Source organism: Xyrauchen texanus, chromosome 1, assembly GCF_025860055.1.
Source record: "Xyrauchen texanus isolate HMW12.3.18 chromosome 1, RBS_HiC_50CHRs, whole genome shotgun sequence".
Taxonomy (NCBI): domain Eukaryota; kingdom Metazoa; phylum Chordata; class Actinopteri; order Cypriniformes; family Catostomidae; genus Xyrauchen; species Xyrauchen texanus.
In genome coordinates this window covers 39,490,744-39,510,215 of record NC_068276.1, presented here as the reverse complement: position 1 = coordinate 39,510,215, position 19,472 = coordinate 39,490,744, and positions in this window count along the sequence as shown.

The following is a 19,472-nucleotide window of genomic DNA, read 5'->3' as shown; positions in this document are numbered from 1 at the left end:
TAGGCTCCAGCCCCCCGTGACCCTGTACACAGGATAAGCGGTTGACGATGGATGGATGGATGGATGGATATATATTTCCTTATGAAGTTCACTTTAATTTTAATTTGAAAAGGGGAGTGACATAATTGCATCAGAGATGTCACTTTACACATAGCTGATTGGTTCAGTATAATTTTGCGATCTGTAACCCAGAATAAAACCTTTTTTGCATTATCTGACTCAAATATCTCCTTTTGAATGTTTTTGGTATATTAAATGTGTGAAAGTAGACTTTTTAAGTCCACTCTTAAGCTCCATCCCCAGCTCCACTTCTTGTAAAAGAGATTTGTATTTAGTTATCTCAACATCTGTTTTATTATTCGTTGCTCTTTGTAATTTAAGTCTGACCATTTTAAGTCTTATCTTGAATGTGTTTGCTGCTTGTTCTTGATTTACCAGTTTTTTTATATTTGGAATTCTATCAAATGTCAATCTAATCTGTGTTATGCAAATGATCAATCATACCATGTTGCTCTATCAGAATGTGGAAGAAAAATGGTACAATTTTGTACAAATTCCACTGGTTCAGTTCTGTTACCCCTGGGGTGTTTTATTTGCTGCTGTCCATGCTCCAGCCATGCAGAACGGAACCATACCGCCAACACCAACAGATGCTTCATTGAATTCAAGTCTGATGGAAGTGGTCCTGACTGTAATAGCATTTGAGTGCATGATAATTGTTTCCCACCATTGTGATTCCAAAAAGTCATGACATTCATGATATGACATTACATTGCATTGTTTATGTAAGTGCTTGTACTGCAAGAAAGAGAGACTCTGCTAAATGACCGTGAGAACAAATTATGCACTTTTAATTCAAAAGTACAGAACATGTTTAGTAAAAACACTTCGTGTGATTTTCTTACATTTCCTTTTTGATAAACACTATACTGCCAAACCTACAACACTGTGATCTAAGGAGAAATAGCCTACACTATTTCATGTTAAGCATTTTCTCAACCAAAAAAACCCCATTATAATTAATACATGGTTGCTTAAGATATTACAAAGACTTGTACTAAGACAGTGGCTGTGAAATGGAGATTTACAGAATGTTTTAGTGATCTATATTTTTAGCACATTAGTTATAGTTTACAAACTGATGAGCCCAATATTAAATGGAAGGCACGTTTGCTGTGCCTTAAAAACGGAAAAGGGTATTATTGGAATGTTTCGGTACAAGTTAAAGGGACAGTTCACCCAAAAATGAAAATTCTCTCATGATTTACTCACCCTCATGACATCCCAGCCATGTATGAATTTCTTCTGCAGAACACAAATTAAAAGTTTGTAAAAGAATATGTCAGCTCTGTAGGTCCTCACAATGGAAGTGAATGGGTGCCAACATTTGGAGAGGCCTGAAAGACATTTCTAACAACAAGACACCATTCCCCAACACTGTAGGGAACCAACAACTGACTGATGACTTGAATGTGTTTTACTGCAGATTTGAAAGGCCCAGTTTCACACCCCACACCCGCTCTGACCTTCACTTAATACAAAAATCAACACCTCCTGGAACATCCCTCCTCCCCCCTCATGCTACTCAATCTGCACTTATTATTTGTGAAGAGGAGGTGTGCCATGTCTTCCAGAAACAAAAAACATGGAAAGCACAGGACCCAGATTATATTTTTGCTAAAATCCCACTTGCTAAAATCCTGTGCTGACCAGATGGCCCCCATCTTCACGCAGATCTTCAACAGATCACAGGAGCAGTGTGAAGTTACCTGCTGCTTAAAACTCTCCTCAATAATTCCTGTCTCAAACAAAAAAAAAAAAAATCACAGGACCTAATGACTGCACACCCATTGCTCTGACATCTGTGGTCATGAAGTCATTTGGGAGACTGGTGTTGGCCCCTTCAATTTGTTTATTGAGGAAACAGGTCTGTGGATGACGCAGTAAACATGGGATTGCATCATATCCTGCAATATCTGGACAGACCAGGGACATATGCAAGGATCCTTTTTATGGACTTCAGTTAGGCTTTCAACACCATCATCCCAGCTATTCTCCGGACTAAATTACATAAATTCTCTGTTCCCACATCTATCTGTCAGTGGATCACCAGCTATCTGACGCACAGGCAGCAGCTAGTGAGTCTAGGGAATTCACTTCCATCACCTGTACAATCAGCACTGATGCCCCCAGGGATGTGTGCTTTCCACACTACTCTTCTCCCTCTATAACAACAACTGCACTGCAAATGACCCCTCTGTCAAGCTCCTGAAGTTTGCAGATGACACTACTGTCATCGGCCTCATCCAAGATGATGATGAGTCTGCAAACTTAAGGGAGGTTGAACAGCTGGCTCACTGGTGCAGTCAAAACAATCTGGAGCCGAACACGCTCAAAAAAAGATGGCAGTGGACTTTATGAGGAACACCCCAGTATTGACCCCACTCACCATTCTGAACCGCACTTTGGCAGCAGTGGAGTAATTCAGGATCCTGGGCTCTACCATCTCACAGGACCTGAAGTGGGAGACCCACATTGACTCCATTGTGAAAAAGGCCCAACAAAGGTTGTACTTCCTTCGCAAGCTGAGGAAGTTCAACCTGCCAGAGGCGCTGCTGATACAGTTCTACTCAGCAGTCATTGAGTCTGTCCTCTGCACTTCAATAACTGTCTGGTTTGGTTCAGCTATGAAATCAGACATCAGAAGACTACAATGGACAGTTCGGGCTACTGAGCGGATTATTGGTTGCCCCCTGCCCTCCCCTCATGAACTGTACACTTCCAGAGTAAGGAAAAGGGCTGGAAAAATCACTCTGGACCCCACTCACACAGCCTACTATCTTTTTGAACTTTTACCTTTTACGGTCAGGCACAGGAACAGTTTTTTCCCTCAGGCTATCAATTTTATGAACAATTAAAACAGGTCCCATTGGGACCTGGGTAGCTCAGTGAATATTGATGCTGACTACCACTGCTAGATTTGAGAGTTGGAATCCAGAGTGTGCTGAGTGACTCCAGACAGGTCTCCTGAGCATCCAAATTGTCCTGGTTGCTAGGGATGGTAGAATCACATGGGATAACCTCCTCGTGGTCACAATTAGTGGTTCTCGCTCTCAATGGGGTGCATGGTAAGTTGTGTGTGGATCGTGGAGAATAGTATGAGCCTCCACATGGGGAGTCTCTGTGGTGTCATGCACGATGAGCCGCGTGATAAAATGAGCAGATTGACTGTCTCAGAAGCGGAGGCAACTCCACCACCCAGATTGAGGTGAGTAACTATGCCACCCCGAGGGCCGACTACATAGTGGGAATTCGGCATTCCAAATTGGGGGAAAGGGGGATCAAAAAAAGAATGTGAAATGTCAGGATAATAGTAGAGAGAATTATTTATTTCAGCTTTTATTTCTTTCATCACATCCCCAGTGGGTACAAAGTTTACATACTCTTATGTACATACACTAACATTAGTGTTAGGGTTTTTAGTGTATTTGGTAGGATTGCTTTTGTTTAACTTGGGTCAAATGTTTTAGGCAGCCTTCCACAAGCTTCTCACAATAAGTTGCTGGAATTTGGACCAGTCCTCCAGACAAAACTGGTGTAACTGAGTCAGGTTTGTAGGCATCATTGCTTGCACATGCTTTTTCAGTTCTACCCACACATTTTCTATCAGATTGAGGTTAAGGCTTTATGATGGCCACTCCAATACCTTGACTTTGTTGTCCTTAAGCCATTTTGCCACAACTTTGGAAGTATGCTTGGGGTCATTGTCCATTTATACATATCATTTTCTTTCCTCATGATGTCAACTATTTTGTGTAGTGCACCAGTCCCTCCTGCAGCAAAGCACCTCCACGACATTGTGTATGTGTGTGTGTGTGTCTTATCATGTATTTCTATATATACTTCTATTTTATATTTACTTTTTATTTTTAATCTATTTTTTATTATTATTATTATTTGTGGTAGTAGTAGTAGTATTGTTTGTGCACTGGAAGCTTCTGTCACCAAGACAAATTCCTTGTATGTGTAAGCATATTTGGCAATAAAGGTCAATCTTATTCTGAAAAGTAATCCATATGACGCCAGTGGTTAAATCCATGTGTTCAGACAGAATATGATATTGAGAAACAGATCAATATTTAAGTCATTTTTACATAAAGTCTCCTCTCTGCCCAGTAGGGGCGATATGCTTTAAGACTGTGAATCATCAAAGACAGAAGAAGAATGTGAAAGTGAAACTGAAGTGGAGATAAAAGCTGTCTCATTTCAAAGACTGCGTTCTCCGGAGATTGCATTTGTCAGCCACATAAGTCATCGTGACTGTCTTGTTTCAGAAAAGAGAGTAGGACTCCAAATGCAGCCTTTGAATGTAACCTTCTTTCACAGGAATTCAGAGCATGCATGAGGTGTATCCATCATGGGCAATCACAACCCACAATTCTTTTCTTCAACAGAAATTATTTGACTAAAATAAATATGCCAATTTGCCCAAAAATATGATGCTCAAATGCAAGTAATGTTAATTCCCAAGTTGAAGTATCTCACTAGATGGTTGCATGGAGACTGTAAGTTTATTGATCTGTTCACGATCAACCTTCGAAGCAGCAACCACAGCCTCTCAAAGAGGCTGTTCAAAAAGGGGTATTGTCGTCCCTCAGGACCCAGACGTTCTCAATAAGATTTAAGTCAAGTGAGGAAGGGGCCAAGTCATTATTTGGGCACCTATGAGGCCCTTGCTGGCTAGCCAAGCAGTGGAGTACTTGGATGCATGTGATGGAGCATTGTCCTGCATAAAGATCATGGCCTTCTTGAATGCTGAGGACTTCTTCATGCACCACTGCTTGAAGAAAGTACTTTCTAGAAACAGGCAGTAGGTTTGTGAATTGAGTGTCAGTCCAACTTCAACTCGAAAATGTCCAACTACCTCATCTTTAATGACAGCAGCCCATAGCAGTACCCCTCTTCCACCTTGCTGGTGCCTTACTGTAGTGGTGCCATGTGTCTATTAGTGATCCAGCCACGGGCCTATCCATCTGGTATATCAAGAGTCACTCTCAATTCATTTGTCCATAAAACCTTTGAAAAATCTGTCTTCAGGTATTTCTTTCCCCAATCTTGAAGCTTCAATTTGTGAATCTTATTCAGTGATGGTTGTGTTCCAGCCTTCTTGACCTTGGTCATGTCTCTGAGCACTAGACACTTGGACCACTGGACACTCCAGGTAGGTTGCAGTTCTGGAATATGGTGGTACTGGAGTATAATGGGTTCCTGGTAGCTTCACGTTTAATGATTTAATAAGTAATAAGTCTTTTGCAGTTAATTTGAGCCTTTTCTTCTCCATGTGTTTTTTGCGCCCCAGTTGACTATTTGCAACAAAACGTTTGATTGTCTGGCGGTCACGCCTCAATAGGTATTTCAAAAGTTTTACATCCATCTGGAAGGCATTTTAAAAATGTTTACATTTCAGTGTCAGTTAAATCTCTTTTTTTGGCCCCTTTTACCTGAGGTAATGAAGCTGTCTAATAATTATGCACACCTTGATATAAGGTGTTAATCACTTTCCCCACACCCTCCATCATTAAACAAATACATATCACCTGAAAATTATTGAATCCAATAAGCATTCAAGTTTATATGGTTTGGAGTTGGAAAATGTGCATGGAAATAATGATAAGATCAGAATACTCACTTAATAATAATACTCGCCTAATAATTGTGCATGCAGTGTATATAATATGTATAATTAAAGTAATTTATAATTACAATAAAGTATTATAGACTAAAAGTACACCTGTAAAATCTATTTTTATTTTCTCACTGCATCATTATATCTCACCTAAAACTTACCTTATACATTCCCTTCCAAAGGTACTTTGTTCTCTTCTCACTCAAAGTGCTCGCACTTGTTAAAGAGTGGTGTGCTGTTATAGCAACAATGATAAGTTCTGTTTCCATTTGTTCAACAAAGGCCGTCTTGTTTAAACGAGGCTTGTTTAAAGGAGGACGCTCTGTATACTGCAGCCTTCAAAGGATGCATCCTAGCTAGCACACAACCTTCAAAATGAGACACAGCAAGACTGAGCAAAGAGGAGAATTCATAGTAAAAGAAAAAGGACTTAAATATTTATTTGATTCTCACCCACACCTATCATATCGCTTCAGAAGACATTGATTATACTACTGGAGTCTTCTGGAGTACTTTTATGTTCCCCAAATGTGGATTTTGGAGCTTCAAAATGTTGGCACCCATTCACTTGTATTGCATGGAACTGAGTTGGGATGTTCTTCTAAAAATCTCCATTTGAGTTCAGCAGATGAAAGAAAGTCATACACATCTAGGATGGCATGAGGGTGAGTAACTGATGAAAGAATTGTAATTTTGGGTGAACTATTCCTTTAAGCTCAATCGACAGCATTTGTGGCATAATGTTGATTAGCGCAAAAATGTATTTCAACCCCGTTCCTCCTTTTCTTTGAAAAAAGGAAAAATCGAGGTTACTGTGAGGGATTTACAATGGAAGTGAATGGGTTTTAATTATGTCAAATGCTCATAAATCAAAGCTGCCAAAATAAGAGCTTTCCCTATTTTGGATTTTCAGCCAAGAGGTCAATCTGTGATCTATAGATCCTCTATTGGTCAAAAATCATTTCGCTAAGCAAATATGCTGATCAGTGCACTGTTGAAGATGAAAATTCTACACATATACTCAGGATATACTCAGTATATACATGCATATAAATGGTAGTGAATGGAACACAAAATCTAGCATGGCTGCCACTTTAAATTTGGCTGCATATAACTAGAAAAATGCAGATTCTTACAGTTATTTTCAAATAAAAAATTATGTTAAAGACGTAAAGTGTGACGTGTTACAGTGTGTAATATAGTAAAAATAAAGTATGCATGTTTGACAGTGAACAGCTTAGGTTTAGGAAGTGAGGACATGTTTAGACCTCATTCCGTTCTTTAGATCAGGCAGAAACCAGAGATGTCTGAATTAATGATCAGACATTCTAAGATTTAAGATTGAATCAGATTCTGAATATTCTGTATTTTTAAGTTTAAATGACTCAAGTTGGCAATGTTATTTTCCAACCAGAGGAAGGGTTAGTGAGAGCTGGATATAATTATTGAGAGAAGAGCATTCATTGGGGGTAGCGTTTCAAGGAATTCCCAGTGTAGAGCCCCCTGCTGGCCAGTTTGTCATAAGTATTAATAGATGTGAACACAACCGCATTCTTCTCTCACTTGCTCCTTTCACTTTCTAAGATGATTTGCTTTCACTTTGTCAAATTAGCTCCCCTCCACCTCTGGATTTTGTAGATTCACACAGGATCCTGCACATCCTGCTTTGGGCAGAGTGGCAGCTTGGCTTTCTTTTCCTGTAGAAAGGCTAAATAGCTGTCTCTGGGTACCAAGAGGGGACCGTTTTACTTTGACCCATTCACAGCAGTCACTGGCTGTCCTCTACTCAAAAGAACTCTCTGCTCATAACAGCCACTGAGTTTTTCACTTTATACAGAGGACACTTTTTCTTCAACTCTTTAGATAAATATTGAAACATAGTAGTAATAAATGTAATAAAACTTAAGCAAATAGATGTATTAAACTAGAGCAAAAATTTAATTAGAATTATTGTTGATTGTTATATATACACAGTAAGCATACCCCACATATAGGTTACATATCGGTATAACAGAAGTACTTTTCAGCATGTTAACAGTGAAAATTAAAGCATACTGAAAGTGAGTGTGTGTGCAGAGGAAGGAGTCTAACTGATGCACAAAAAGTTTTGTAGTGTATCTGGTTCAGTATGAAAAATGCCCACCGGCATGCTCGTTGACTCCCGTCCAGGCTCGAGGCAACAGCGGCTCGCCTCACAGCCAGCCTGCCTATCCTCTGGAGCCCCCTGAGCTGGATGAGCTTGGAGGAATTCGCTGACCCAATCCACTGTGGGTACTCAGATCTACCCTGTACTGGAATAGGTGCTCCACAGGTCAAGGCTCCTACATGGACTTTCCCCCGTGTTTATTTTCCGCAGTACGGTCCCCTTATGAGTGGACCCGCGTCTCTCTTGGGTAGTTCCCACTGCCCCCCGGTCGCCATGTTTGTAGCAACTCCTCCCTCCGAAAAGGCGGGATCTACCACCGCTCCACTTCCCACATGTGACCTAAAAGCCCATGTGGTGTATGTCACCACTCTTACCTCCCCCTCTCTGGGCAGGTGTGGTCTCCGCAGGGTCTTTTCCCCCTGAAAGAATAGGAAACTGGGTAAGACCCCCTTCCCGGATGCATGTAAGGGCCCCAGCCGTTGACTCTATGCGAGAAATATAGAGAGAAAAGAGGCCCTGCTAGGCTCGGCCCGTACCCAGGTTGGCAAGCATCGCCTTGATCTCCTGTCTAGGGTAACTATAAGGATTATGATGACTTTATGGGGCATTGGGTGAAGGGTACGTGCAGTCTGATACAGCTGGTCGTTTTGGCACGTCAAGTACCTGCCCACTCTTGTTTCAGCAGTACACATACATGGCTCAGCACATGGCGTGATTTAAATTGGACCCCTAGTGTTGCTTCTTCGACACATCATCGAAGTGAGCGACAGACGGGGAATGTCTAGGTTAACCACCATTCCCTGATGGAGGGAACGAGACGTTGTGTCCTCCCGGCCACGTCGCTGAGCCAAGCCACTGTTGTGGCCGGACCATTTCCAGCTCCTCAGAAAAATCCTGAATGAAACAGATGCATTTCCCCACCTTTATACCCGTAGACATGCAAATTCAGCGGGACATGCAAATTCTGTCTGCCAACTTCTCATTGGCCTTTTTTCATAGATTAGAGGTATATTTGGCGCTCAAGAGAGAACCCTAGTGTTGCTTCTTCGACACAATGTCATTGGGAACGGAGGTTACATCCGTAACCTAGACAATTCATGTTTAACATGTAGTTACCTTAAATGGCTAGATCACCCAAAAATAAAATCATTTATTCACCCTCAAGCCATCCCAGATGTTTATGACTTTCATTCTTCAGCAGAACACAAAGATTTTTAGATGAATGTCTCCATATTCAAGTGGATGTGATCAACACTTTAAAGCTCCAAAAAGCACAGACATTCATAGTAAAAGTAATCCAGTGGTTAAATGAATTGCTTCTAAAGTGATACAATCACTTTGGGTGAGAAACAAATCAATACGCAAAAACTTGCATAATAAATCCAGAAGTGCAGCTCGGTTTATCGTTTGAACATGCCAGCGCTTGTGTCACGCAAGATGCTGCGTGACCTGTGTCCTCCTGAACATGCATTGGAAAGGGACCTGAAGTAAACCATTATAGAGGTCTGCAACCCGGGTTCGGGTAAGGTTTGTAATTTATAAAAAAAACATTCCTAACTTGTTTCTCACTCACAGACACGCGTGAACGGATGAGTTAGGGGCCGTTCACACAGAATTTTTTTTTTTGTTTGTATCTGATCTGTTTTCACATTGTTTAAACATATGCTGGACAAATGTCTTTGACATTTGCCCTGTGTCTCACTTTTTCTTCAGTGTCTTGCGTTGGACAGGCATATTTTTAATGTGCTTACATAAAATATAGCCTATTGCAACAGTACTTGCTAGGAGAAGTTAGATAGTAAACTATTTCGGGGTCGGGTTCAAGCTTAAAATCGGACAGTATCGTATGGGCCGGGTAGGGTCTCGGGTATGGGTCAGGTTCGGTTTTCATTTCTTTTGGTTTAGACCTCTAAACCACTATACTGAAAAGGACTTACATATTGATCTGTTTATCACCCATAGCCAATTGTCTTCAGAAGACATTAATTTAACCATTGGAGTCATATGGCAGAGGTGGGGGACTCGAGTTACAAGACTTGACTCTAAATCTGACTCGAGTCACAATTTTAAGGACTTGTGACATGCTTGACTAAATTAAGAAAATGACTTGACTTGACTTTGACTTGAGAATCAGCGACTCCATACTTTTTTTGAATTCAGAATTGAACTGAATGACTCGACAATGACTTGAGTGATTATTATCATTTTCAATAACTTATTACAAACAGTAATGAAATGCGTTTAAAAAAAATATTGTTACCAATTAATTAATATGCAAAAATGCAAACCCACCAGCACCATTCATCTGCACAGTTATCGCTGCGCTCACAACGTGCCAAAATGACAGCAGTTCCCAAAATAATCTCCTTTGGACATTAAGATTTTAAATTGCATTTATTTACTTTGAGTAAAGCGCAGAGCTACCTTATCTAGTTTTTGTGAGAGCACTAATTCTAACAGGGTTTTTGTGCCAACGCAAAGTGCAAGCGGGTGTGGGTGGGAGTGTTTGCAATATCTGTGGGTGTATTCATGCAAACTGTTGGTGTATTGTATAAATAATGAAGTGGCGCTAAGGCAATTGTCTATTTTCCTGAGAAGTAGGTCATTTCGCTAAGACTTTCCAGCACCACTTTTGTTTTCAGCGCAAAATCCAAATTCAGTTTCTTCATTTGCAGTCTGGAGATTCTACCAGCAGGTGGTAATAAAGTTCATTTCCTAACTCTGACAATATAGTACCACATCAAATTGAGTCCTTTACAATCACGGTTGTAGCTGATTCATGAAACAAAATGTATGATATTTGTGTTAAACTATCTATAGGTTATGGTTTATTTTTCTATTATTCTATTATTCACCATTTTGTTCTATGGACTCTTATTATTAATTTAATTTGTGTCATCATTACTTAGTTTCCCCTGGACTACACTTCCCATAATTCACTGCCCTCGTCATTACCATCTGTTCCATATCTTCCTCACCTGTCCTCCATTTCCTCAGTAGCAGCTTTTGTATAAATATCCTCTAGTTTTGTCTATTCCTTTGTAAGTTCTTGAATTGTTACGTTGTGTTTTTAAAGTGTTATTTAGCGTTATATTTTGTTCCACTCCAGCATTTGTTCCACTCTAGCGAGTTTCCTTGATTATTGCCTGTATTGCCACCTTCCAGGCCTCTTGATTCTATTCCAGCTCTGAAGCCACCCCCCATGCCCCTGGATCCATTCCCAGCCCTGAAGCCGCCCCCCAGGTTGCCGGATCTATTCCCAGCCCTGAAGCCGCCCCCCAGGCCGCCAGATCCATACCCAGCCCTGAAGCTGCCTCCAAGGCCTCCTGATCGTCTTCCTTGGATCCTTCCTCACCTTCTGCGTCAACCTACCCTCCTCATCCATCTTTGTGGTGCCAGGAGTCGCCCTTTAAAAGGGTGTTTTGTTCTATGGACTCTTAAAAACCTTCTGAGGTATTTGTTCCACTCCAGCAACTACTATTAAAAGATAAAAAAGTTACTCCTGCTTCTCCTCTCTTTCATTCCTAAAACCAATGTTACATTAGTAGGAAAATATATACAAATAATGAATAAAAGCAATCTACTAACATGCACAAACCATACTGATCTCACACTGAAATCGGAAACAGTACTGTAGTTTGACTTTTCTGTAGCTGAAATAGGTCTGTGCTAACCAAAATTTAAAACACTGCCACCAGTGGCCAAATCGGTAAGTGTTGATGGGCGTATGGGGATATGTGAGCTCCATTTTTCCATGGTGGTGCTCCAAAAGTGAGCTGCAAGTTGTACAGCTGTACAGGAGGTAATAAAGAGAAGAGGAAAGTATATTTTATAACTGTACCCCCATACCAAAACAAACCTAAACCTAACCATCAGTGGAGTAAAACATATCATGCTAGAGTGAAAAATGTAACCTGTCGTCACTGAATATGTGAAAACGATTACTTCCTGGTTGCAACTTGGGATCTGAACTCAGCACTCCCACGCTGCTGATGCAACACGCTTCCGTTCACGACACAAGGGAAGGTAAATGCGCTTCAGCCGATGCAACAATGACTGAGAGGATATGCTGCTTTTCAGTGAGTCTGCATAATGTGGCCGATTCTAGCTCCAGGAACTCTCAGAAACAACACGCCGACTTCCCTTGTGATCATGTTGCACAAATAATAACTATATTATACTATATATATACTACAGAAATGTCTGAGATTGCACAGCACACAAGATACTATTATACTGATCCTGCTTAGCCAGACCTTTGACATGTGGCATAAAGTCTGGTCCACTTTGCAGCTTATTCTGGGCAAGAGCTGCACACTTAACCACATTTCAGTATTTACTTGCAATTTATGGGCAGATAAAACTTTAACAGATGATAGAACAATAATAGACTGCCATGGAAATTCCTCATTCAAAATATGCAGTGGCAGTCACTGTGAACAGTTGTAGAGAAAACACTGAAGAAATTACAAGAAATTTGTGTAGACTTTGTGATCAAATCCATCCAAATGTCCAAAGTATTTAAGTACTGATTATTTCACAGACAGAAGTCTACGCAAAATATATAGTTTTGCTTGTGAATTGCTTTCTACTAAATGCCTCAAACAAAACTATCAATATCTTTCAAAGATTTGAGCCAAAGACATTGCAAAACCAGTGATGAGTTCTTCCTTAACCTGGTACATTTTTAAGACATTTGGTTTGTGTGCAAACAACTCATCACATAGTACACTGCCTGATCTTCAATGTGTTTTCCATGACATAGGCCTATTTAATTTGGAGTCTGTTATGAAAAATTAGGTGATTTTTTAAAAAGTCATGCAAATATTGTTAGGGCAATACATATTCATTTCTGTGGTCTCTGCCAACTGTTACTGACTGTCATAAAACTAGGAAAGCATTTTAATGACATCAGGGCCTTTATGTGATAGGTGTACATTATCAATTAAGAGTTGTTGAGCAGACGCAGAACTTGCCATCTCTTTAAGAAAATCTCAGACTAATCTCTTATAAATGCTTGTGGTAAGGTTTTAAACAAACCTTCAACATTTTCACTTAAAAGGGTAGTTCACCGCTAAATATATTTTGGAAATGTACTCACCCTCAGTCCATCCCAAACCTGTATGAAGTTTTGCAGAATACAAGACATTATTACAAGATTATATTACTTTAGAAGCCATTAATTTAATCACTGGATTACTTTTACTATGACTGTCTGTGCTTTTTGGAGCTTTAATGTGCTGATCACCATCCACTTGAATTGTAAGGAGACATTCTTCTACAAATCTTTGTGTTCTGCTGAAGAAAGAAAGTCATACAAGATATTTTGAAGGAGATATAAAATATATATATATATATATATATATATATATATATATATATATATATATATATATATATATATAGTCAGTGGGGTCCAAAACTTTCAAGCTCCAAAAAGGACATAAAGACATCATAAAGGTAATCGATACGATGGGTGGTTTCATGTCTTCTGAAACCAAAATTCCAAATAAATTTTATTTACATTTTATATTTTGTTTTTCTCACCCAATGCGATCATATCACTTCAGAAGACATTAAACCACTTTAGAAGACTTTAAACCAAAAGCATTAAACCTCTTTAGTCAAATGGATTACCTTTACGCTGCTGTCCTTTTTGGAGCTTGAATGTTTTGGCATTGTATGGACCAAAAGTTTAGGGAATAAATAAATGATGACAGAATTTTCATTCTTGGGTGAACTATTCCTTTAAAGACAGGGGTGCTTGGAGAGGTCAGATTGATGAAAATTGTTTTTTTTTACATTTATATATTTTAAAATATCATAAAAAAAGGAATGCAGTACTTTTCCCCACATAAAAAGGTATTATAGCTGTTCTGAGGAGTATTTGAACCAGCCTGGTCCATTGACTTGTATGTTGCAAGCTTGACATAACCTTTGCTGTTGTCCTTACCAAAACCACTCTTGAGGCTTATGTGTACCAGCAAAAAGTGCAAACTCTCACGGATAACACGGCCGTGCCACATCAGTACAAACCCAATGTGTACAGCAGATTCCACAGCGTGAAACTACGTTTTTGAATAATGGGAGGGTTGAACGCATCCAATCGCTCACTGTCAACAGACTCCACAGTGCCCTCTGGACAGCATTATGATCTGCTGCTATATTTGCAAAGCCATAAATTACTACCCAGACATTCATGTTTCTTCTGATCTTCAGCTGAAATAAATATGGTATAGAATGGAGCAGGGAAAATTAGCAACACGCCATCTAAGCCCAGAACTCCTAGAGAGCTATAGATTTATGGGCTGTAAAGCTCAACAAAGCAAAGGAAACACACACACTTGGGATGACTACAGGAGACAGGATCATTTAGATCCAACACCTCTGTATAAACACAACAAAAGTACGCGTGGAAAAAGTCTTCCCATTGAAACCGGCAGTAGAATGAGCTCACTCTCACCCTGTGTTTGATTGTGTAAATACATCTGATGTATTACCTTTTCCCCCCGGGATAATTTTGTCTATCAGTAGATCAAAAGCTTTCCTCCAGAAATCACCACGGAAGCTTTGATGAATATCATGAGGTCTGTAGAGTATATTTGCCAGGGATTACACAAATGAATTTGGATTTATGTCTTAAAGAGGATAAGCAGAGCTTTGTGTTTGTAGGAGCTGCCTGTCACTTATTAGTGCTCTGGGTCTACAGGCAGAGAAATTTTGAGCTCTCTGTATCAAATACACCAGCCTCAGCTCCCAGATAGAAATGAGTAATATGAACACACCCAAATCAGCTTTACCCAATTATACATACTTGCATGTGTGTTTGTACAACAACCACAGTAAGACACATGCACACTTTTGAAATCAAATGTAAATGAGAAACATGCATGAGTAGCTGGATATAAATCATATAACGCACCCTTGAACAATGTTAATATGATTTGCCCTAAGTCTGACCCATAAGCCAAACCTAAACCTAACCATGATTTTAAAAGGAAAATCACTGTTGTGTACCTTTGAAGAAACTGAATGAGTGTTCTGATGATTTTTACAATGTTTAACCTCAAACCTGAACCTAAAACTAACCATAAAGTCTACCCCTATATTTTCAAACACTAAATCTAACCAGAATGTGGCGGGGCAGTGGTTGGACAAAAATTACAATAAATGTACAAAATGAAGCAAGATAAAGAGCAGACTACGCCACCCCGTTTCTATGAACGGGAAAATTTCATAAGACACACAGGTTCGCTACCACAGAGGACAAGAGATGTGGATACGAATACAAAACGATTTTTATTTTCACAACAATAATACATTTAAAATGTATAAAAACAGGTAAGAGTTCTCACTGCTTCAGTGGGCGCCAGACCAAAAAAAATGGAAAATAAAGAGGAAAAACTTTCAGGCTGAGGCTTACCAGTAGGGTGGCTAGCTGCACAGTGAGTATCCTAAGACCACACAAACACTCACACACACACACACTCACACACGCCAAGTGAGAGAAAGGCAAGTGCCAACGGCAAAACACTCTGTGAAGGAAACACCACAAGAAGGACAAGGACAGCTAGCTTCCCTACACTGGGGGCCTCCAGTTCCTGAAACAAACAAAAAAAAAATTAATTTCACAATCAACAGACACTCAGTTATAGTAAGGCAGATTCCAACGCTGAAGGTGGTCAATAACTGGCGAATTACTGGCCACAAGTTCGACAGACAGGTGTAACCCAGAAAGGTTTACACTAAATTGCCAGTAAGGCCTGAACAAACAATGAAGCAGCCAACTGCTTTAAATAAAAAAATAATAATAATAATGACCCACAAACAAAATATGTCAAACAATACAAAATAGAATTGACAATTAATTATACTTCAAACAAATTAAAATCACAAAACAAAAAGTAATTCAACTAGGAAAAGCACAGACCAAAGAAAGCAACAAATTAACAAACAAACTGTTGGTGGCGATATCGCAAAAAGGTGGGGCTAAGGTGCAACATTGGAAAGTCTCACGCTTAGTGACGGCCCTGAGACTAGCCACCCTTCACCAAGACCACCAGTATTAGCGTAAAGCTATCTACAAAATAAAAGAAAACAAAAGTCACACTGTAGTATGGAAAGCAGCAGAACAAACAGTGCGGTCTAAAAAGGTTGTCTAGGAAGCATTTGCCCCACAGTCCACAGTGACGAACCGCTCCAGAGCAGATTAACGCACCGGTAGTAGAGTGTTAGACCCACAGATTATTTTCCTTCACTCACAGCTTCGTTCATAATAAGCAAACACAATGTACAGGTGCTCCATCTGAATGTACACATTAACGGAGATAAAAGACAGCCTGCCCCCCAGAAGCAAAGTCGCACCAATCCTGGCTACAATAAATACACCACCACTTTAATAGTGTGTGTGTGTGTGTGTGTGTGTGTGTGTGTGTGTGTGTGTGTGTGTGTGTGTGTGTGTGCTAGCAGCAACATTAGCCAAACAGCTAGTACATACCTCCCACAGAGCTGCGCGCGCACGCAAAAGTGAGTCTGACGATGACGCATACCCAGGTGGCCCGAACTCCGCCTTAAATAGGTCAGGGACAGCAGCCCATAGGCTGTCACACCCATCAGTCATGTAACAAATCACAAATAATAGGGTGGGTTCTAACCCGCCTTGCCACAATCACTTTAAAATTAAAATAACTTTTGTGTACCATGGAAGAAATAATAAAGTTTGGAATGAGATGAGGGAAGCGTGTTGTTGGTTATTAACATACATCAGTAATTAGGGTTACATTTTATTTTACAGTGTCTGTGTTACACATATTGCATGTTACTAAAATTAATTATTATAGTAATGATAACAAATACACACAGCTGCTCAAAACAGTTAGACTGTATGTACATGTAATTAATTAATAGTCCTACTTATGTAATTACAATACAGATGCAGCCTTTGAGAATGCACAAGGGAAACAGATCCTGTGATATCATGTTTCATTTTTCAAAACTGATCGCTTATTGTTTAGTCTGTAAGTTCACTTCTCACATGGAACCATCTTAGCCAGTCTCACCAAAATGCACAGCAAGCAATATTGATCAGCAATGGCAATAAACTATTTTCGACTTCATGTCCATGACTATGAGTATAAATGTATGAAAAGTGGCGCATGTTTTGTCTGGATATATACTATTCGATTAGGTTATACTTTTCACCTGTGCTTTTCTCGTGCCAAAGCCGATTCTGTCAAAAACTGGATGGGGGGGTTGGGGGGATAGGGTTCAATGCAAACTTTAATACAGTGAAAAACACACTATTAGCATAACATATATAAATAAGTAAAATTTATATGAAATTTCATTAATTTGTTTATTAAAACAAACCCCTGATGTAGAGAGTGTTAAATTGAATAATAAATTAACAGGGAAGTAGAGATGGTAAAATACATTTATAAGCCTTTATTCAGTTTTTTAATGCCTGATAGAAAAGTATGTACTTTTTGTAGAGCAATACAATCCTTTAGGCAATTGCTGAATAGTCCCATTAGTCACAGATACACTTCAGAAAATTGAGTACATAACTATTTCTGGGCTTAAAAGTTACAAAAACCAAATCAATGCAGAAGATTTTATCTCAAAAGGAATACAATGTGGCTCCCTATGCACTACTTAAAGCCTGATGTGGCCTCTTTACCAAAATAGTTGCCCACCCCTGGTTTAAAGCTATGCAAATATGTGTCAGACCAGATGCACATCATAATGCAACTTAAGCCGGATCCCGGACATTTTTGCAATTTTAGAAATCCTGGCCATACGATTTTTTATGGTCCGAAATAGTATGGTCACCATAATGAATGGTATTCCTTATATTAAAGTGTTATGCAATTATGTAATATGGAAGAATATACTATATAGACTTTAGATTATAAAAATTTGTATTTGTTTTTTCATATCATTTTACTTGTATTTTGTTTTTTGTATTAATATTTTTCAACAAAGGGTATACATTTTAAAACATTAGAGTCATCTGACATCTCTTATTGAAAAGGTTTTCGTATACTTTTACAGTTTTATATCAATCCATAAGTATGGTGGCCCAGAGGTGCAGAACAACGCAATTTACAAAGCAAACAAAAGTTCACTACACAACACAAGAAATAAAGCTACAACACAAATAAATTTATACACAAATACATTCAGCCAAAACACCATGAAATTAAGCCACAACACAATAAAATTTAGTCAAAAACAAGGTTTGAATTTAACGGCCACTGTGGCTAGCAGTTTCCAAGGTCCCTAGCCACTTAGCATTTACACTAGCCAAACTCCTCCACCCCAGATAAATGTATTAAGTTAAATGGAGACTGTAACTGCATGCATTTGTTTGGACATATTATTTGAACAGGAATTATAGTAGTTTAGCAGGACATAGGCCTAAATATTTACATCACCTTCAGGATATCAGAAGGCAAACACGGCCAGTTAGAAGTCAATTAAATGTACCATTGTTACACAGAGTATTGTTTAACAGTGGCATTTGTAACAATAAGCCCATTACCACAAGTAAGACCATGGATGACTCCCCGGTTAATGTTGATCATCTTTTCAAGAAACATTAGTTTGTTATAAAAATTCTAATAGCCAAATCACATTTAGAAACCTTTAACTACACCTTTCACAGTTATAAATAAAAAATAAGTCTAATAGTTTCACACTAACAGATTTAATACGAATCTGTACAAGTTACTAGTTAGTGTTACTGCAGTGAAAAAAAAAAACTTTTAGTAAGAATGATGATGTGTATTTTAAAAACCAATGATGTGCATTTGTCTTCTCTTTACCTTGTCAGTCCTGTTGATAATATAGGGGCTGTGTATCAGTTTTAGAGGTTTCACTTTCTCCATACACAGTTTTATACAAGAATGTTCTCAGTAGAAATCAAACGGGTCACCTAAGTTTTGTGGTCTCCGCCGGCCTCCGCGATGTTATGTGAATTCCGACTGAACTGTTTTGCGCTGTCCCAGAGCACACATCTCTGGAGCTTGCTGATGTGAGCTGCAATGGTCACAATAAAGCACGCTTCATTTGCCCAGCACAGATGCGTGAGTGACTTATGAGAGGCATAAATACCATTAAATTTGCTTTGGCAGTGCAGCTCCAAGTCACCCTAATTTCATAGAAATTCAAAGCAGGATAACCCTGAAAATGTCACACAACAAAGTGGCAAGTAAGAATGATGGATATACCAGCCACTGCCGATTTTCACCTGCATTTGGCAGGTTGGTGGGTGTTACTTTCAAACCCTGGTCCAAACAACAATTAAGCCACAACACAACAAAATTATGCCACAACACAAATAAACTGAGCCACAACACAATGAAATTAAGCCACAACACACACAAAAAAATCTGACACAACACAAATTAAGCCACAACACAAATACATTAAGCCACAAAACACACCAAAAATCAGACACAACACAAATAAATTCATCCACAATGCAATTAATCCATAATACAAAGAAATTAAGCAACAACATGGAAATGCTCCCGGCCACAATGGGACAACGTCAACCTGGTGAATGATGTTTTGATTTTTTTAACTTTATTGACTGTATTACATACTGAGAATATGATACGATAAGACATTCCCAAT